At 44.4% G+C, this 21617-nt stretch overlaps 1 long non-coding RNA gene across 2 annotated transcripts in view; it reads left to right on the top strand.

Annotated features, from left to right (window-relative positions):
- LOC148148032 (uncharacterized) overlaps positions 1-21617 on the top strand; it is a 105036-nt gene that overhangs the window by 3340 nt on the left and 80079 nt on the right. The window contains exons 3-8 of one of the 2 annotated variants that reach the window (XR_015759290.1): positions 3387-3473; positions 7316-7420; positions 13348-13426; positions 15853-15956; positions 17160-17246; positions 20970-21058. This is a non-coding gene — a long non-coding RNA (uncharacterized LOC148148032). Of the gene's footprint in view, positions 1-3386; positions 3474-7315; positions 7421-13347; positions 13427-15852; positions 15957-17159; positions 17247-20969; positions 21059-21617 lie in introns of those variants that run through there. The other variant, XR_015759291.1, reaches the window with a different exon arrangement.

Genomic DNA, 21617 nt, shown 5'->3' on the forward strand with positions numbered 1-21617 from the left:
TGATTCTGTGGTTGTAATTTCTGGTGGCTTGTTAGGTGCCAACTGGTCCATCCAGTTTCATTCCTGTGTTGAGACTTTGCAGTGATTAGTACAGTGAGTAGCTGGCTGGGCCGCTGTCAGGTTGGCAGGATTTTTTTCGCCATTGACAATGGTTCCATGGAGATCAGGAGATTCCGAACACTTTTTTTTTCTTGAATTCAGATTCCACCATCTGCCAAGACGGGATTCGAACCAGGACTTCAGTCATTTGTTTTAATATTCTGGATAAAACCTGAATACATCAGTCATTTTAAATATCACTAACCCTGGTTTTGTTTCTTTGTAAAACACTGTCCCTCATCTTGTCTCCTCCATCCTCTCCTCTAACAACGAGTGAAGAGCACATGGAGTTTCTCTGACACTAAGACTGAGATAATCCGATCTGCTCCTTCCCTCCCTCCCACGAGCCCACTGAGCCAAACTGCCTCACGTGGTGTTGCTGGTTTTCGTCCCAAACCTACATCTTTCTCCAGTCTCTTGTCAAGCCTTATCAGAGCTCACCTTGACCCTTTACCCTAATCTCGCTAAACTCACTTTCCAACTCTCTGTCCTCCGCTGCCGCCTCATCACCCCCCTCGCCAATTCATAGATATTGTTCCTTGTTCTGTCTATTGGTCTTTCTTTGGTTGTGCCCTTCTCTCCCATTCTGTGAAAAACTAATATTTGACCTCACCATTGTTGGAAAATCCTGTTCCATCTCCACTCTCCCTTTCCTTTCTGTATTACTTACATTTGGTGTCCCTCAACGATCTATCCTTGGTCTCTCCTCTATCTCACGTACATAGTGCCAGGAAGTGATATCATCCAAAAACACTGTTAGGTTTCACATGTTCACTGACGATGCCCAGCTCTCCCTCCCCATCATCCCTCTCCATTACTCCACTGTTACTCAGTTATCAAACTGCTTATCACATTCCCACTACTCGATTAGCTGCAATTTCCTCCAATGAAACATTGTCACGGTTAAACCCATTGCCTTACCTTTACCTTTCTGCTGAGCCCCTCCCTCCCACTGGGAACTCTCTGAGGCAGAACAACACTCGTCACAATATTGCTGTTACATCTGACCCCAAGGTGACCTTCTGATCAGACATCCACACGATCCCAATCTCTTCAAAGTTGCATTTCTCCACCTCACCCCAGCTCCATTGCTACTGAAACCCCTTACCCGTGTCTGTGTTGCCTTATCTTGATGAATCCAAAACAGACCCCTTGATTCCGTGACTCAGAATCTGGTTTCAGACTCCTCTCTCAGTATTTACCCTCAGACACATCCTCTCAGTATTTATCCTGTCAAAACCCTTAAGAATCCCATCTGTCTCAATGAGATTACCTCTCTTACTCCAAAATCCAGTGAGTAGTGTCCCAACCTTTTCAGCCTTTATTTAAAAGATAATCCCTCCAAACCAGGGATCATCTCATTGAATCTTCCCTGAAATGCCTCCAATAAAGTGACACATTTCCTTATCTCAAGGGACCAAAACTCCTCTCATTACTGCAGATATGGTGGTCACACCAGCACTCCCACACGTTACTCTCAGGTATATATTCCAAACTCTAATACTAAAAACCTTTGAAACAAAATATTCCATTCCCCTTCCTGATTCCCTGTTGTAACTGTGTGGTAGCTTTCTGTGTTTCCTGAACAATTACCCCTTTTCCCGTTGTGGTGCAGTTTTCTACAGTTTCCACCATTTAAATAGTACTTTGTTCTTTTATTATCTCCTCCAAAATGAGCAACTTCCCATTTTCCCAAGTTACACCCCATCTGGCAACTTGTTGCCCCCTTCTCCTGTGCATCTCTCTCTTTTCATAATCCTTTTAGACCTTTACAGTTATGCCTTTTCTAGGAGATATCCCCCCTTCCCATTCTTCCAAACATTTACTGAGAGCACTGGGCAGTGGGAAGCAGGCAGAGTTGCTATCTTTTTAGGGATACGCTTTGAAGTGATTGCGAGGATCTCATACCCATTGGTCAGGATGGAGACAACTTGCCCATCGTTAGGCATTAGCCTTTCACACCCATGTCTTATTGATGAGGCAGAGCGGCAGCACGGAATGAAAGAAAAGAAAGCAATTCTTGTTCCCCATATCTCATTGACGCTTGGATCATTTTCTCCAATGTGTCAAAGAACTGCTGTGTTCAGTCACATGAGATCTCCAGTTGGAATCTCCTAGAAACCCACAGATTTCCCCCTGCGTTGACTGCTGTTGTCCTCAAGGGTAATATGTCCAGTCATCCTGGGCCACAAGGAGGGGATGGTGTGAGTTTCTAACTTGAACTGAGAGTGACAGATTTTATAAACTTGTATTACAGGATATTATAGGTGGACATTCAGATGGTAATCTCAGTAAATGTTCTGCCAAACTCTGATTGAATTACTCAGTACATTCGCATTGTGTGTGTGAGTATTGCGTTCTAGATCAATCCCATTTGCTGCTTAAAAATTCTCCTTTGAATCATCGCATTCTCTCAAAAGGTCTCCCCAAACCTTCAATGTGTCATGTAATCCTTTTATGATGACCTGATGAGTGTAAGGTTTATTATTCGAATGTGTAATTTTTGGATAAGAATGTCTCAGAGAGGGAGCAGAATATTCTTAAAGGGGAGAATAACCATTTTGAGGGGAGGCTGTTGTTTATTGGTGTCAATGACATAGGAATAGAAGAGTTAACATTGTTGGATCATTGGAATCTCTTGTGGGGTAGAATTGACCTCCATCAGAAGGATGGATTGTACCTGCACTGGAAAGGAAGAGTTGCCAGTGCTATTCAGGAGGCATTAAACAGTGAAGGGATGTGGGTAAACCGAAAGAGAAAGTGAGGAAAGAGCTAAGTCTGAGGCTGGGACAGTTCAGACGTCAAACAGTCAAGGCAGGCAAAGGCATGGCAGAGAACGAGGTAGGACAGAGCAGTTACACTGCATTTATTTCACCTGCCCAATAGGTCAGGCAGATGAGCTCAGGGTATGGTTTTGAACATCGCACTGGGATATTATAGCAATTACAGAGGCATGACTTAATGATGGATAGGACTAGCAGCTTAATGTTCCAGTGTATAGATGCTATAGCAAAGATAGAAAGGGGGCAACAGAGTGGTATTTTTGATTAGGGATAACATTACAGCTGGGCTTCAAGAGGGTATTCCTGGGAGTACATCCAGGCAGGTTATACAGGTGGAACTGAGAAATAAGAAAGGGATGATCTCCTTATTGGGATGGTACTATTGACCCCCCCTTCCCCAATAGTCAGCGGGGAGTTGAGAAGCAAATTTACTAAGAGATGACTTCTCTGTAAGAATAGTATGGTTATGTACAAGACTTGACCTTCTTTGTTATTCATTCACAGAATGAGGGTGTCACTGGCTGGGCTCAAAGGGCAGTAAAGAGTCAACCACATTGCTGTGGGTCTGGAGTCACATGTAGGCCAGACCAGGTAAGGATGGCAGATTCCTTCCCTGAAGGATATTAGCGAATCTGATGAGATTTGTTTTCGTAATAATCAACAATGGACTCATGATCTTTAATAGATTCTTAATTCCAAATTTTTATTGAATTCACATTCCATTGTCTGCCGTGACGGGATCCAAACCCCTGGCCACAGAACGTTTTCTGGGTGTCTGGATTATCCATCTAGTGATAATCTCACTAGGCCATTTGGCAGGGTGAGTGACTGAGGTATCCGTGGGGCAACACATCAGCACCAAAGATCCCATGATCTCTGCGGAAGATAGAAAGGGCTGGGGAGGGAGATATATCCCTGGTGGTGGGGTCTGACTGTAGGTAGCGGATATAGCAGAGGTTAATGGCGATTAGTGGGTGGCAGGTGAGGACCGGGGGATTATATTCTTATTGTGGTTGGAGGGGTGGGGGGAAGGCGGAGGTACAGGAAGTGGAGGATATGCGTTGGAGTGCATTGTTGATCAAGTGGGAGGGAAATCCGGTCCTTGAAAGAGGAAACCTTTCTGGGATGTCCTGGAGTGGAATTGCTTCTCCTGGGAGCAGATATGGCAGAGGCGGAGGAATTGGGAGTACAGGATCACGTTTTAACAGGAATATACTCGAGGGTAATCAGGAGAGCAAAAAGGGGACTTGAAATATCTCTAGGAAATAGTTTAAGGAGAATCCAAAGAGATTCTACAAATACATTAAGTATACAATAATAACCAGATGGAGAATAGAAATTCTTAAAGATCAACAAGGCCATCTATGGAACAACAGGAGGTGGGAGAAATACTATGCTATTCTATTCTAGAGAGTTTGGAGAAATAAATAGTGATCACTTGAAAAGTGTCTCGATTACAGAGGGGGAAGTACTAGATGTCTTAAACAGTAGCAAGGTGGAGAAATCCCTGTGACCTGATCAGGTGTATCCCAGAAATTTGTGGAAAGCTAGGAAGGTGATGGCAGTGCCCCTCCCTGAGGTATTTATATCATTGTTTGTGACAGGTGAGGTGCTGGAAGATGGGTGCCATTATTTTAAAAAGGTGGTAAGGAAAGGCCAGGGAACAAGAGAACAATAAACCTAACGTCAGTGGTAGGTAAGTTGTTGGAAGGGATTCTGAGGGACAGGATTTACATGTATTTGGAAAGACGAGGATTGATTAGGGATAGTTAACATGGCTTTGTGTGTGGGAAATTCTCTCTCTCTAACTTGATTGAGATTTTTCTGAAGTTGTGACAAAGATGATTGATGAAGGCAGACTATGGACGTTGTCTATATGGACACTGAACGATGTTCCACAAAGCAGACTGGTTAGCAAGGATAGATAACATGAAATGTTGGGAGAACTAGCCATTGGAATACAAACTGGCTTGAAGGGAGGAGGCAGAGGGTGGTGGTGGTGGGTTGCTTTGTGGACTGGAGGCCTGTGAGCAGCAATGTGCTGCAAGGATGGATATTGGGCCCTTAAATAAATGACTTGGATGTGAATCTATGAGATATGGTCAGTGGGTTTATAGAAGACACCAAAATTGGAGGTGTCGTGTACAATGAAGAAGGTTAGTTCAGAATACAACAGGATCTTGACTAGATGGGCCATTGGGGCGAGGAATGGCAGACTGGGTTCAATTTAGACAAATGTAAGCTGTTGGATTTTGGAAAGGCAAATCAGGGCAGGACTTGTACACTTAATGGTAAAGTCCTTGGGAATGTTGCTGAACATAGAGACCATGGAGTGCAGGTTCATTGTTCCTTGAAAGGAGAGTCGCAGGTAGGCAGACTAGTGAAGGTGGGGTTTGGTATGCTTATATTTATTGGTCAATGCATTGAGTACAGAAGGTGGGATGTCAAATTGTGGTTGGACAGGACATTGATTAAGCCATTTCAGGAATTATGTTTTAAGTTCGAAATTCCCTGTTCTGGAAAGGATGTTGTGAATCTTGAAAGAGTTCAGACAAGGTTTACAAAGACTTTGCTAGGGTTGGAGGATTTGGGCTACAGGGAGAGGCTGAATAGGCCAGGGTTAATTTCCCTGGAGAGTCAAAGACTGAGAGGTGACTTCATGGAGATTTATATAATCATGAAGGGCACGGATAAGGTGAACAGCCAGGGTCTTTTCCCCCAGTTAGGTGGGATCAAAATAAGATCACATGGGCTTAAGTTGAGCGGGCAAAGATTAAAAACGGATCTAAGGGGTAAAGTTTTCAAGCTGTGTGTGGTGTATGTGTGGAATGAGCTGCCAGATGAAGAAGTGGAGGCTGCTACAATTACAACATTTGAAAGGCATCCGATTGGGTACATGAATTGGAAGAGTTTCGAATGATATGGACCAATAGCTGGCAAATGGGGCTCCATTTGTTGAGGATTCCTAGGTGGCATGGACAAATTAGACCAAAGGTCTGTTTCTGTGCTGTACATCTCTATGACACTAATTAATGAAAATAAGATGTGTTCCTCTTTTGTGGAGAGCTAGCAGAAGCACAGATAATTGACCTTGGAGCTGAGAAGGTTAAGCAGTGATTTTGACCAGGTGCAGATTTGGTTCTAGGATATTTAATTTGCAGAGAGAGGGGAATTGTTAACAATGTCACAATTTTAGTAACTGTTTTCAGGTAATTGGCAAATAGAACATAGAACAATACAGCGCAGTACCGGCCCTTTCGGCCCTCGATGTTGCGCCGATCCAAGCCCACCTAACCTACACTAGCCCACTATCCTCCATATGCCTACCCAATCCAATAATATGTGAATATGTGAACATTATTTTATTCAGTAAGTTCTGAGCATCTGGAACAGTCTGAATGACAGCTGGACACAGACTCAGCAGTTATTCATAAACAGATTTGGAATTTTACTTTTTAAGGGAAGATTTGGGGGGCTTTGGGCAAATGGGAAGGGAATTGGGACAGACTTGCAGCATCTCCAGAGGGAGAGAGTACATCCCAAATGGGCTGAATAGCCCCAGACCCTGTGCTCTGTGATACTGCCCCATTCACTGTGAATGATGAAGCTTATCCCAGGGCAGAGAGAGGGAGGATCCCACCACTCACCTCACAATGGGCCCCAATGATTGATGTCAGCGCAGGCCAATAGGAGGCAGAGGGCAATACTGGAGGACCAGCCCGTAACAGTTTGTCTTCCAACCAATCGGAGTGAATGAGGGTATCCTCAAGGCTGGAACTAAAGAAAGGCACATATCGCAGAGATTTGAGAAACTGGAGGACATGAGATAGGGAGCGTTCTGTGGCTGGTGAGGAATTATATAAATAAGGAAGAGTTGTGAGGCTGGATGAAGTGACAGCGATCGGGAGAGTTGAGGATGGAGGAATTTAGAGTTAGTAAGGGTTAGAGTCATAATGATATACAGCAAGGAAACAGGCCCTGTGGTGCAACCAGTCCATGCCAACCATAATTCCAAACTGAACTAATTGTACCTGCCTCCGCTTAGTCCACATCCATCCAAATATTTCCTATTTATGTACTAATCTGAATGTCTTTTAAATATTGTAATTGTACTCACAGCTAACACTTCCTCTGGAAGTTCATTTCACACATATACATTTTTTTTATAAAAACCCTAATGTCTTTTCTCAAATCTTCCTAATTTCTTCCCAAAATGAATGCACTCGAGTTTTGAATCCCCCTCTCCCCTGGCTATTCACCTTATCTACATTCTTTCTGATTTCGTAAACCTCTCAGGTCACCCCTCAACCTTGTGCATGCTGGTGAAAAAATTTCCCAGCCTGTCCTTAGAACACAATCCCTCCATTCATGGCAACATGCTGGTAAATCTCTTCAGAACCTGCTCCAATTTAATAATATCCTTCCTATAACAGCGCAACCAGAACTGGACAGAGTATTCCAGAAGAGGCCTCTCCAATGTCCTGTTCATCCTCAACATAACGTCCCAACTCCTGTACTCAAAGGTCTGAACAATGAAGGTAAGTGTGCTAAGCACCTTCTTAACCACCCTGTCTACATGTAACACAAACTTCAAAGATGTGAAGTCCTTGGTCTCTTTGTTCCCATATCACTACTCAAGGCCGTACTTTTATTGAGTGTAAGTCCTACCCTCGTTTGTTTTGTCAGGATGTTATATTTTGCATTTATTCCAATCCAAAGAAATTTTGAGTATAAAGGCAGTAGGAGTATAATTAAGAGGGAAATCAAGAGGCAAAAAAGAGACGTGAGATAGCTTTGGCGAACAGGGTTAAGGATAATCCGAAGGGCTTTTGTAAATATATGAGGAACAAAAGGCTAACTAGGGAGAAAATAGAGACCCTCAAAGATCAGCAAGGCAGCCATTGTGTGGAGCTGCAGGCGATGGCCGAGATAGGGAAACAAGTATTTTGCATCAGTGTTTACTGTGAAGAAGTACATGGGAGATATAGAATGCGGGGAAATAAATGGTGATATCTTGAAAAATGTCCATATTACGGAGGAGGAGGAGGTGCTCAATGAGTGGCTAAGGAGCTGGTGCAGGGGAAAAGGATTCACGTTTTTGGATCATTGTGATCCCCTCTGGAGTAGAGTTGACCTGCATAAGAAGGATGGATTGTACCTGAATTGGAAGGTGTCTAATGTCTAGGCAGGGAGACTTGCTGGTGATACTCGGGAGGCATTAAACGAATGAGGGAGTGGGTGTAAACCCAAGAAGGGAGTGAGGAAAGAGATATGTCTGAGGCTGGTACAGTTCAGAAATCAAATAGTCAAGGCAGGCAAGGGCAAGGCACAGAATGAAGTCGGACTGAGCATTTGCACTGTATTTGCTTCAATAGAAGAGGCCTGACAGGGAAGGCAGAGGAGCTCAGGGTATGGTTTTGAACATGGCACTGGGATATTATAGCAATTACAGAGGCATCACTCAGGGATGGATAGGCCTGGCAGCTTAATGTTCCAGGGTATTGATGCTATAGGAAGAATAGAAAGGGGGACAAGAGAGGAGTGAGAGTGGCATTTTTGATTCGGGATAGCATTATGTTTTTGCTGAGGGAAGATATTCCTGGGAGTACGCCCAGTGAAGTTATTTAGGTGGAACTGGGAAATAAGAAAGGATGATCACCTTATTGGGATTTTCTGCATGAATTTCGTCCGGGTGCTCTGGTTTCCTCCCACAGTCCAAAGATGTGCAGGTTGGGTGGATTATCCAGGCTGAATTGCTCATAGTGTCCAGGGAAAGCGCCGGCTGGGTGGATTATCCAGTCTGAATTGCCCATAATATTCAGGGATGTGAAGGTTGGTTGGCCCTGGGAAATGCAATGTTTTCGGAGGAGGTTAGGAGGCTCTCCTGGTCAGTATCAATGTGATGGGCTGAATGACCTGCTTCCACACTGTTGGGAGTCTCTGATAATTCTACAAGTTTTAAAATAGTTACAGAAAATAATATACCAGATCTAAAAGTTAAGGTTCTGAATTGGACAAAGGCCAATTTTGATGGCACAAGGCAAGAACTTTCTTCTGGCCCCTCAAGCCTGCTCTACCATTCAATAAGATCAGGGCTGAGCTTTTCATGGCCTCAGCTCCACTTTCCTGCTCTCTCACCATAACCCTTAATTCTTTTCCTGTTCACAAATCTAACTTTTGCCTTCAAGGCATTCAAGTTGATAACGTCAAATGCTGCACTCGGCAGCGAATTCCACAGATTCACAACCTTTTAGCTGAAGAAGCGTCTCCTGAACTCAGTCCTAAATCTGCACCCCCTTATTTGTAGGTAATGCTCTGTAGATTGACCCGCCCCAGTGGAAATAGCCTCCCTGCTTTTGTCTTATCTATTCCCTTCATAATTTTATTTTTTCCTCTCCAACTTCCCATTCTTCTAAATTACAATGACTATCGAACCAGTTTTCTCAATTTCTCCACATACACCAATCCTCTCAACTCCTGACTCAAACTAGTGAACCTCCTCTGTACTCCCTCCAATGCCAATACATCCTTCCTGAAGTAAGGAGACCAAACCTGTACACAGTACTCCAGGTGTGGCCTCCCCAGCACTCTGTACAGCTGCAGCATTACCATCCCTCTAGCAAGGAAGGACAATATTCCCTTCACTGCCTTAATTACCTGCTGCACCTGCAAACCAACTTCCTGTGATTCATGCACAAAGACACCCAACTCACTCTGTACAGCAGCATGGTGCACATTTTCACCATTTCATCATCCAGTTTGCTGTTAGTCCGACCAAAATGGATGGCCTCACATTTCCCAACATTGAACTCCATCTGCCAGATCCTTACCCACTCGCGTAACTGATCTGTATCCCTGTGCAGACTTACAGTGGCCTCTGCAGACATTGCTTTACCTCATCTTCGTATCAAATGTGAACTCTGACACCGTACACTTGGTCCTCAACTCCAAAACATTTGTGTAAGTTGTAAACAGTTGTCGTGCCAACACAAATCCAAACTCACATTTATCCCTGTTCTTTACTTTTTGTTGGTTAACCAATCCAGTATCAATGATAATACATTACCCACAATGCTGTGCATCTTTACCTTATACAGCAGCCTTTTGTGTGGCAACTTATCGAATACCTTCTGGAAATCCAGGTACACCACATCCACCGAGTCCCCCTTGTCCAACGCACTCGTCGTGTCCTCAAATAATTCCAGTAAATGCATTAAACGTGACATGTCTTTCATGAATCCATGCTTTGTTTGCTCAATGAGACAGTTTCTACCCAGATATCTCACCACTACTTCCTTGAGGTTCAAGCATTTTCTCCACAACAGAAGTTAAGCTAATATTTTGTAAAATAGTGGCACCACATTTGAGCTTCCATTCTGTCAAAACCATCCCAGAATCCAACAAATTTTAGTGAATTATCACAAGATCTATTTGTTATTCTCACACACACACCCCCACCACCCCCTTCCCTCCATCTCTTTTATTCCCTGGGATACATTCCATCAGGGCCAGGAGACCCATCTACCTTTAGGCTGTTATCTTTCCCAACATTACCTCTTTACTGAGAATGATTGCTTCTGTATCCTCATCTGCCATTGCCTCCATAGGCCTGCGACAATGAGAGTACATAGACAGTATGTTCCTGTTAAGGCCAAGGCTGGTAGGTGTAAAGAATGCTGCCTGACGAAAGAAATTGTGGACCTGGTCAAGAAAATGAAGGAGGGATATGGCAGGTACAGAGAGCTGTGTTTGTGTGAATCCCTAGAGGAGTGTAGGGGCAGTAGGAGGTAAACCATGAGGGTGAAAAGGGGACATGAGATAGCTTTCGGAAATAGGTTTAAGGAGAATCCACAGTGATTGTACAAATACACTAAGGACAAACGAGTAACCAGGCAGAGAATAGGTACCCGCAAAAATCATCAAGGCTGTCTGTGGAACCGCAGGAGGTGAGAGAGATTCTGTATGAGCGGAGAGGTTTTACAAACAAAATGTGCACAGCGGAAAACACAAATTTGAACGTCCCAGTCTCGTGTTTTCAGTAAACGGGGAATTGCCTCAGTGTGGCTGCAGGCATGAGTGCGCGCTGCCATCTTTATTTGGGGCAAGAATTCAATGGACATGTGCGGAGCCGCCAGCTTTGTAGGGGGCAAGGTGTAATCTTCAGTCCAATGGATAGGTGGGATTGAAGGATCTGTTTCCATGCTGTACATCGCTGTGGCTCTATGTTGTTGATTATGAATCGGAGCCTTTTGATGGATCAACACGTTTTAGTACGAGGGAGCACTTGGGCAGCAGAGATTTAGGGTTTTTCTTGATATTACAGTGAGGTTGAATGTGGGAAACTGGCCAGGAGTATGAAGTCTGGAGATAACACAAGATGGATGAGTGTATATGAGCTGAGACAAGGGTGGAATCAGCTAGAGTTAGTGATCTTGTAGTGGGACTGGGCAGTCACCCTCACCTCGCCTCTGGGATTCAGCTGGTTGTAAGGTTGTGAATCAGGGCGGTAACACAATCGGGAGCTGAATGGCCCTGGTGGTGCCTAAAATGAGTGTCGCTAAGCTGGCTGTTGCTGAGCAGCTGCTGTTTGATAGCCCTGTTAATGACATCTTCCATCACTTTACAGCTGATCGAGTGTGGACTGATAGAGGGAAATTGGCTGGGTTGGATTGCCCTGTGTTTTTGTGTTGAACATCCCTGGGCAATGTTCCACATTGTCAGTAGATGCCGGTGCTGGAGCGGTACTTGGCTTGGTGGGTGGCAAGTTCTGGAGCACAAGCCATCAGTATTATTGCCAGAATGTTGGCAGGGCCCGTAGCCTTTGCACTACTTAACCATTTCTTGATGTTATTCAAACTGAATCGATCTGGCTTAAAACTCACATCTATGATGTTAGAAACCACTAGAGAAGGCTGAGATGGATCATCCCACTTTGCACTTCCGCTGCAGATTGCTGCAAATGCTGTCATCTTATCTGGTGCATGGATGTGTGAGACCCCTCCATCAGTAAAGGTGGGGATATCTGTGATGTTTCCTCCAGTGAGTTGTTTAATTGTCCATCACCGTTCACAACTGGGTGTGGCAGAACTGCAGAGTTTCGATCTGATCCATTGGATGTGGGATCACTTAGCTCTGTTGCTTGCTACTGATGCTGTTTGATATGCAAGTAGTTCTGTTTGATAGCTTCACCAGGTTGGCACTTCATTTTTAAGTCTGCCTGGTGCTGCTCATGGCATGCCCTCCTTTCCTGTCCATTGTGGTGGGTGAGACCGGGATTTACAAACCCATGAGATTACAGATTGTGCTGGAGTACAGTTCTGCTGCTGTTGATGTCCCACAGTGCCTCAGAGATACCCAGTTTGAGATCCTACATCTGTTCAAAGTCTGTCCCTATTAGAACGGTGATAGTGTCACTCAACACAATGGAGGTTTTTTCTCAACTTTAAGGCAAGACTTTGTCTCCAAAAGGAATGTGTGATGGTCGCTCGTACTGATACTGTCATGGACAGATGTATCTGCAGCTGCTCAATTCATAACAATGAGATCAAGGATGTTTTACACTCTTGTTGGTTCCCTCACCACCCGCTGCAGACTCAGTTGAGCAGATATGTCCTTTAGGACCTGGCCAGCTCAGTCAGTAATTCTGTTGCAGAGCTAATCTCGATTGTGGACATTGAAATCCTGTACCCAGAGTACGTTTGACACCATTTTATTGCCTGAGTGCTTCCTCCAAATGTTGTTCAACATGAAGGAGAACTGACCCATCAGCCAAGGGAGGACGGTACGTGGTAATCGGCAGGAGCCATGAGACTTCCTGGTCTCCGTAGTCAATGTTGTGTACTCCCAGGGCAAATCCTCCCAGTCTGTAAACCACTGTGCCACCACCTCTGCCTGGTCTGTCCTGCTGGTGGGACAGGACATATCCAGAGATTTCAGGAGAAAGTGAAGACTGCAGATGCTGGATATCAGAGTCAAGAGTCTGGTGCTGGAAAAGCACAGCAGGTCAGGCTGATGAAGGGCTTAGGCTCCAAACGTCGATTCTCCTGCTCCTCGGATGCTGCCTGACTGTTGTGTTTTTCCAGCACCACACTCTCGATATCTAGGGATGGTGATGGTGGTGTCCGCTCATTGTTTGTAAGAGATGATTCCGTGAGTATGACTATGTCAGGCTGTTCCTTGACTAGTCTGTGAGACAGCTCTGCACATTTTGGCATCAAAAACCATATGTTAGTGAGGAGGACGTTGCACCACTAAGAGGGCTGAATCTGTGGTTGTATTAAATGGTGCCTTCTTAGATGCCGAGTGGTCCATCCAGTTTCATTCCTGTGTTGAGACTTTGCAGTGATTAATACAGTGAATAGCTGGCTGGGCCGCTGTCAGGTTGGCAGGATTTTTTTTGCCATTGTTAATAGTTTCGTGGAGATCAGGAGATTCTTAATACGTTGTTTTTTTTTCTTGAATTCAGATTCCACCATCTGCCAAGATGGGATTCGAAACAGGACTTCAGTCGTTTGTTTTAATAATCTGGATAAAAGCTACATCAGGTTTGTTCACTCATTTTAAATATCACTAACCCTGGTTTTGTTTCTTTGTAAAACACTGTCCATCATCTTGTCTCCTCCATCCTCTCCTCTAACAACGAGTGAAGAGCACATGGAGTTTCTCTGACACTAAGACTGAGATAATCCGATCTGCTCCTTCCCTCCCTCCCACGAGCCCACTGAGCCAAACTGCCTCACGTGGTGTTCCTGGTTTTTATCCTAAACCTACATCTTTCTACAGTCTCTTGTCAAGCCTAATCAGAGCTCACCTTGACCCTTTACCCTAATCTCGGTAAACTCACTTTCCAACTCTCTTTCCTCCGCTGCCGCCTCATCACCCCCCTCGCCAATTCATAGATATTGTTCCTTGTTCTGTCTATTGGTCTTTTTTGGTTGTGCCCTTCTCTTCCATTCTGTGAAAAACTAATATTTGACCTCACCATTGTTGGAAAATCCTGCTCCATCTCCACTCTCCCTTTCCTTTCTGAAATCTTTGCACTTGGTGTCCCTCAACGATCTATCCTTGGTCTCTCCTCTATCTCACGTACATAGTGCCAGGAGGTGATATCGTCCAAAAACACTGTTAGGTTTCACATGTACACTGACGATGCCCAGCTCTCCCTCCCCATCATCCCTCTCCATTACTCCACTGTTACTCAGTTATCAAACTGCTTATCACATTCCCACTACTCGATTAGCTGCAATTTCCTCCAATGAAACATTGTCACGGTTAAACCCATTGTCTTACCTGTACCTTTCTGCTCAGCCCCTCCCTCCCACTGGGAACTCTCTGAGGCAGAACAACACTCGTCACAATATTGCTGTTACATCTGACCCCAAGGTGACCTTCTGATCAGACATCCACACAATCACAACACCAGGAATTCCAATCTCTTCAACGTTCCTTTTCTCCACCTCACCCCAGCTCCATTGCTACTGAAACCCCTTACCCGTGTCTGTGTCGCCTTATCTTGATGAATCCAAAACAGACCCCTTGATTCCGTGACTCAGAATCTGGTTTCAGACTCCCCTCTCAGTATTTACCCTCAGACACATCCTTACAGTATTTATCCTGTCAAACCCCTTCAGAATCCCATCTGTCTCAATGAGATCACCTCTCTTTCTCCAAAATCCAGTGAGTAGAGTCCCAACCTTTTCAGCCTTTATTTAAAAAATAATCCCTCCAAACCAGGGATCATCTCATTGAATCTTCCCTGAAATGCCTCCAATAAAGTGACACATTTCCTTATCTCAAGGGACCAAAACTCCTCTCATTACTGCAGATATGGTGGTCTCACCAGCACTCCCACACGTTACTCTCAGGTATATACTCCAAGCTCTAATACTGAACACCTTTGAAACAAAATATTCCATTCCCCTTCCTGGTTCCCTGTTGTAACTGTGTGGTAGCTTTCTGTGTTTCCTGAACAATTACCCCTTTTCCCTTTGTGGTGCAGTTTTCTACAGTTTCCACCATTTAAATAGTACTTTGTTCTTTTATTATCTCCTCCAAAATGAGCAACTTCCCATTTTCCCAAGTTACACCCCATCTGGCAACTTGTTGCCCCCTTCTCCTGTGCATCTCTCTCTTTTCATAATCCTCTTAGACCTTTACAGTTATGCCTTTTCTAGGAGATAACCCCCCTTCCCATTCTTCCAAACATTTACTGGGAGCACTGGGCAGTGGGAAGCAGACAGAGTTGCTATCTTTTTAGGGATACGCTTTGGAGTGATTGAAAGGATCTTCCTACCCATTGATCAGGATGGAGACAACTTGCCCATCGTTAGGCATTAGCCTTTCACACCCATGTCTTATTGATGAGGCAGAGCGGCAGCACGGAATGAAAGAAAAGAAAGTAATTCTTGTTCCCCATATCTCACTGACGCTTGGATCATTTTCTCCAATGTGTCAAAGAACTGCTGTGTTCAGTCACATGAGATCTCATTGAATCTTCCCTGAAATGCCTCCAATAAAGTGCCACAGTGGTCAGCACTGCTGCCTCACAGCGTCAGAGACCCGGGTTCAATTCCCGCCTCAGACGACTGACTGTGTGGAGTTTGCACGTTCTCCTTGTGCCTGCGTGGGTTTCCTCCGGGTGCTCCGGTTTCCTCCCACAGTCCAAAAATGTGCAGGTCAGGTAAATTGGCCTTGCTAATTTGCCCGTAGTGTTAGGTAAGGGGTAAATGTAGGGGTATGGGTGGGTTGCGCTTCGGCGGGTCGGTGTCGGCGGGCCGAAGGGCCTGTTTCCACACTGTGAGCAATCTAATCTAATCAAGTTGGAATATCCTAGAAACCCACAGATTTCCCCCTGAGTTGACTGCTTTTGTCCTCAAGGGTAATATGTACAGTCATCCTGGGCCACGAGGAGGGTTGGTGTGAGTTTCTAACCTGAACTGAGAGTGACAGATTTTATAAACTTGTATTACAGGATATTACAGGTGGACATTCAGATGGTAATCTCAGTAAATGTTCTGCCAAACTCTGATTGAATTACTCAGTATATCAGGACCTGGATATTCGCATTGTGTGTGTGTGAGTATTGTGTATCAGATCAATCCCATTCGCTGCTTAAAAATTCTCCTTTGAATTCATCGCATTCTCTCAAGAGGTCTCCCCAAACCTTCAATGTGTCATGTAATCCTTTTATGATGACCTGATGAGTGTAAGGTTTATTATTCGAATGTGTAATTTTTGGATAAGGATGTCTCAGAGAGGGAGCAGAATATTCTTAAAGTGGAGAATAACCATTTTGCGGGGAGGCTGTTGTTTATTGGTATCAATGACATCGGAATAGAAGAGTTCACATTGTTTGATCATTGGATCAAGGGGACATAAATTTAAGGTGAAGGGTGGAAGGTATAGGGGAGATTTCAGGGGTGGGTTCTTTACCCAGAGAGTGGTGGGGGCATGGAATGCGCTGCCCGTGGGAGTGGTAGAGTCGGAATCATTGGCGACCTTTTAGCGGCATTTGGATAGGTTCATGGATGGGTACTTAATCTAGGTTAGAAGTTCGGCACAACATCGTGGGCCAAAGGGCCTGTTCTGTGCTGTATTGTTCTATGTTCTATGTTCTATGAATCTCTTGTGGGGTAGAATAGACCTCCATCAGAAGGATGGATTGTACCTGCACTGAAAGGGAACAGTTGCTAGTGCTATTCAGGAGGCATTAAACCAGTGAAGGAATGTGGGTAAACCCAGAGAGAGAGTGAGGAAGAGCTAAGTCTGACGCTGGTACAGTTCAGACGTCAAACGGTCAAGGCAGACAAGGGCAAGGCACAGAATGAGCAGTTACACTGCATTTATTTCAACACAGGAGGCCCGATAGGTCGGGGAGAGGAGCTCAGGGTATGGGTTTGAACATCGCACTGGGATATTATAGCAATTACAGAGGCATGACTTAATGATGGATAGGGCAAGCAGCTTAATGTTCCAGTGTATAGATGCTATAGCAAAGATAGAAAGGGGGCAACAGAGTGGTATTTTTGATTAGGGATAACATTACAGCTGGGCTTCAAGAGGGTATTCCTGGGAGTACATCCAGGCAGGTTATACAGGGGGAACTGAGAAATAAGAAAGGGATGATCTCCTTATTGGGATGGTACTATTGACCCCTCCCCCCCCCCACTCCCCAATAGTCAGCAGGGAGTTGAGAAGCAAATTTACTAAGAGATGACTTCTCTGTAAGAATAGTATGGTTGTGTACAAGACTTGACCTTCTTTGTTATTCATTCACAGGATGAGGGTGTCACTGGCTGGGCTCAAAGGGCAGTAAAGAGTCAACCACATTGCTGTGGGTCTGGAGTCACATGTAGGCCAGACCAGGTAAGGATGGCAGATTCCTTCCCTGAAGGATATTAGCGAATCTGATGAGATTTGTTTTCGTAATAATCAACAATGGACTCATGATCTTTAATAGATTCTTAATTCCAAATTTTTATTGAATTCACGTACCACTGTCTGCCGTGACGGGATCCAAACCCCTGGCCACAGAACGTTATCTGGGTGTCTAGATTATCCATCTAGTGATCATCTCACTAGGCCATTTGGCAGGGTGAGTGACTGAGGTATCCGTGGGGCAGCACATCAGCACCAAAGATCCCATGATCTCTGCGGAAGATAGAAAGGGCTGGGGAGGGAGATATATCCCTGGTGGTGGGGTCTGACTGTAGGTAGCGGACATAGCAGAGGTTAATGGCGATTAGTGGGTGGCAGGTGAGGACTGGGAGATTATATTCTTATTGTGGTTGGAGGGGTGGGGGGAAGGCGGAGGTACAGGAAGTGGAGGATATGCGTTGGAGTGCATTGTTGATCAAGTGGGAGGGAAATCTGGTCCGTGAAAGAGGATACCTTTCTGGGATGTCCTGGAGTGGAATTGCTTCTCCTGGGAGCAGATATGGCAGAGGCGGAGGAATTGAGAGGACAGAATCACGTTTTTACAGGAGTATACTCGAGGGTAATCAGGAGAGCAAAAAGGGGACTTGAAATATCTCTAGGAAATAGTTTAAGGAGAATCCAAAGAGATTTTACAAATACATTAAGGATAAAATAATTAACCGGACATAGAATAGGACCCCTTAAAGATCAACAAGGCCATCTATGGAACAACAGGAGGTGGGAGAATTATTATGCTATTCTATTCTAGAGAGTTTGGAGAAATAAATAGTGATAACTTGAAAAGTGTCTATATTACAGAGGAGGAAATACTGGATGTCTTAAACAGTAGCAAGGTGGAGAAATCCCTGGGACCTGATCAGGTGTATCCCAGAAATTTGTGGAAAGCTAGGGAGGTGATGGCAGTGCCCCTCCCTAAAGTATTTGTATCATTGTTTGTGACAGGTAAGATGCTGGAAGATGGGTGCCATTATTTAAAAAAGGTGGTAAGGAAAGGCCAGGGAACAAGAGAACAATAAACCTAACGTCAGTGGTAGGTAAGTTGTTGGAAGGGATTCTGAGGGACAGGATTTACATGTATTTGGAAAGACGAGGATTGATTAGGGATAGTTAACATGGCTTTGTGTGTGGGAAATTCTCTCTCTCTAACTTGATTGAGTTTTTTTGAAGATGTGACAAAGATGATTGATGAAGGCAGACTGTGGACGTTGTCTATATGGACAATGAACGATGTTCCACAAAGCAGACTGGTGAGCAAGGTTAGATAACATGAAATGTTGGGAGAATAAGCCATTTGGATACAAAACTGGCTTGAAGGTAGGAGGCAGAGGGTGGTGATGGAGGGTTGCTTTGCGGACTGGAGGCCTGTGAGCAGCATTGTCCTGCAGGAATAGATATTGGGTCCTTAAATAAATGACTTGGATGTGACTCTATGAGGTATGGTCAGTGGGTTTACAGAAGACACCAAAATTGGAGGTGTCGTGGACAATGAAGAAGGTTAGTTCAGAATGCAACAGTATCTTGACCAGATAGGCCATTGGAGCGAGGAATGGCAGACTGGGTTCAATTTAGACAAATGTAAGCTGTTGGATTTTGGAAAGGCAAATCAGAGCAGGACTTGTACACTTAATGGTAAAGTCCTTGGGAATGTTGCTGAACATAGAGACCATGGAGTGCAGGTTCATTGTTCCTTGAAGGGAGAGTCGCAGGTAGGCAGACGAGTGAAGGTGGGGTTTGGTATGCTTATATTTATTGGTCAATGCATTGAGTACAGAAGCTGGGACGTCAAATTGTGGTTGGACAGGACATTGATTAAGCCATTTCAGGAATTATGTTTTAAGTTCGAAATTCCCTGTTCTGGAAAGGATGTTGTGAATCTTGAAAGAGTTCAGACAAGATTTACAAAGATTTTGCTCGGGTTGGAGGATTTGGGCTACAGGGGGAGGCTGAATAGGCCGGGGTTAATTTCCCTGGAGAGTCAAAGACTGAGAGGTGACTTCATGGAGATTTATAAAATCATGAAGGGCATGGATAAGGTGAACAGCCAGGGACTTTTCCCCCCAGGTAGGTGGGTTCAAAACAAGATCACATGGGCTTAAGTTGAGAGGGCAAAGTTTAAAAACGGATCTAAGGGGCAAAGTTTTCAAGCTGTGTGTGGTGTATGTGTGGAATGAGCTGCCAGATGAAAAAGTGGAGGCTGATACATTTACAACGTTTGAAAGGCATCCGATTGGGTACATGAAGAGGAAGAGTTTCCAATGATACGGACCAATAGCTGGCAAATGGGGCTCCATTTGTTGAGGATTCCTAGTTGGCATGGACAAATTAGACCAAAGGTCTGTTTCTGTGCTGTACATCTCTATGACACTAATAAATGAAAATAAGATGTGTTCCTCTTTTGTGGAGAGTTAGCAGAAGCACAGATAATTGACCTTGGAGCTGAGAAGGTTCACCAGTGATTTTGACTAGGTGCAAATTTGTTTCTAGGATAGCTAATCTGCAGAGAGAGGGGAAATGTTAACAATGTCACAATTTTAGTAACTATTTTCAGGTAATTGGCAAATAATGTGAACATTATTTTATTCAGTAAGTTCCAAGCATCTGGAACAGTCTGAATGCAGCTGGACACACTCAGCAGTTATTCATAAACAGATTTGGAATTTTACTTTTTAAGGGAAGATTTGGGGGGGCATTGGCAAATGGGAACGGAATTGGGACAGACTTGCAGCATCTCCAGAGGGAGAGGGTACATCCCAAATGGGCTGAATAGCCCCAACCCCTGTGCTCTGTGATACTGCCCCATTCACTGTGAATGTTGAAGCTCATCCCAGGGCAGAGAGAGGCAGGATCCCACCACTCACCTCACAATGGGCCCCAATGATTGATGTCAGCGCAGGCCAATAGGAGGCAGAGGGCATACTGGAGGACCAGGCCGTACCAGTTTGTCTTCCAACCAATCGGAGTGAATGAGGGCATCCTCAAGGCTGGAACTAAAGAAAGGCACATATCGCAGAGATTTGAGAAACTGGAGGACATGAGATAGGGAACGTTCTGTGGCTGGTGAGGAATTATATAAATAAGGAAGAGTTGTGAGGCTGGATGGAGTGACAGTGATCGGGAGAGTTGAGGATGGAGGAATTTCGAGTTAGTGAGGATTAGAGCCATAATGTTATACAGCAAGGAAACAGGCCGTGTGGTCCAACCAGTCCATGCCAACCATAATTCCAAACTGAACTAATTGTACTTGCCTCCGCTTAGTCCACATCCATCCAAATATTTCCTATTTATGCACTAATCTGAATGTCTTTTAAATATTGTAATTGTATTCACAGCCACCACTTCCTCTGGAAGTTCATTTCACACGTATACATTTTTTTAAAAAATCCTAATGTCTTTTCTGAAACCTTTCTCATTTCTTCTCAAAATGAATGCACCCGAGTTTTGAATCCCCCTCTCCCCCGGCTTTTCACCTTATCTACACTCTTTCTGATTTTATAAACCTCTAATAAGGTCACCCCTCAACCTCGTGCACGCCAGTGAAAAACTTCCAGCCTATCCAGCCTCTCCTTAGAACACAATCCCTCCATTCATGGCAACATGCAGGTAAATCTCTCCTGAACCTGATCCAATTTAATAATATCCTTCCTATAACAGCGCAACCAGAACCGGACAGAGTATTCCAGAAGAGGCCTCTCCAATATCCTGTACATCCTCAACATAACGTCCCAACTCCTGTACTCAAACGTCTGAACAATGAAGGTAAGTGTGCTAAGCACCTTCTTAACCACCCTGTCTACATGTAACACAAACTTCAAAGACGTGAAGTCCTTGGTCTCTTTGTTCCCATATCACTACTCAAGGCCGTACTTTTATTGAGTGTAAGTCCTACCCTCGTTTGTTTTGTCAGGATGTTATATTTTGCATTTATTCCAATCCAAAAAATTTTTGAGTATAAAGGCAGTAGGAGTATAATTAAGAGGGAAATCAAGAGGCAAAAAAGGGACGTGAGATAGCTTTGGCGAATAGGGTTAAGGATAATCCGAAGGGCTTTTGTAAATATATGAGGAACAAAAGGCTAACTAGGGAGAAAATAGAGACCCTCAAAGATCAGCAAGGCAGCCATTGTGTGGAGCTGCAGGCGATGGCCGAGATAGGGAAACAAGTATTTTGCATCAGTGTTTACTGTGAAGAAGTACATGGGAGATATAGAATGTGGGGAAATAAATGGTGACATCTTGAAAAATGTCCATATTACGGAGGAGGAGGAGGTGCTCAATGAGTGGCTAAGGAGCTGGTGCAGGG

Source organism: Chiloscyllium plagiosum, unplaced genomic scaffold, assembly GCF_037043375.1.
Source record: "Chiloscyllium plagiosum isolate Xiang-an unplaced genomic scaffold, Cpla_swu_hap1 HiC_scaffold_14, whole genome shotgun sequence".
Classification (NCBI taxonomy): domain Eukaryota; kingdom Metazoa; phylum Chordata; class Chondrichthyes; order Orectolobiformes; family Hemiscylliidae; genus Chiloscyllium; species Chiloscyllium plagiosum.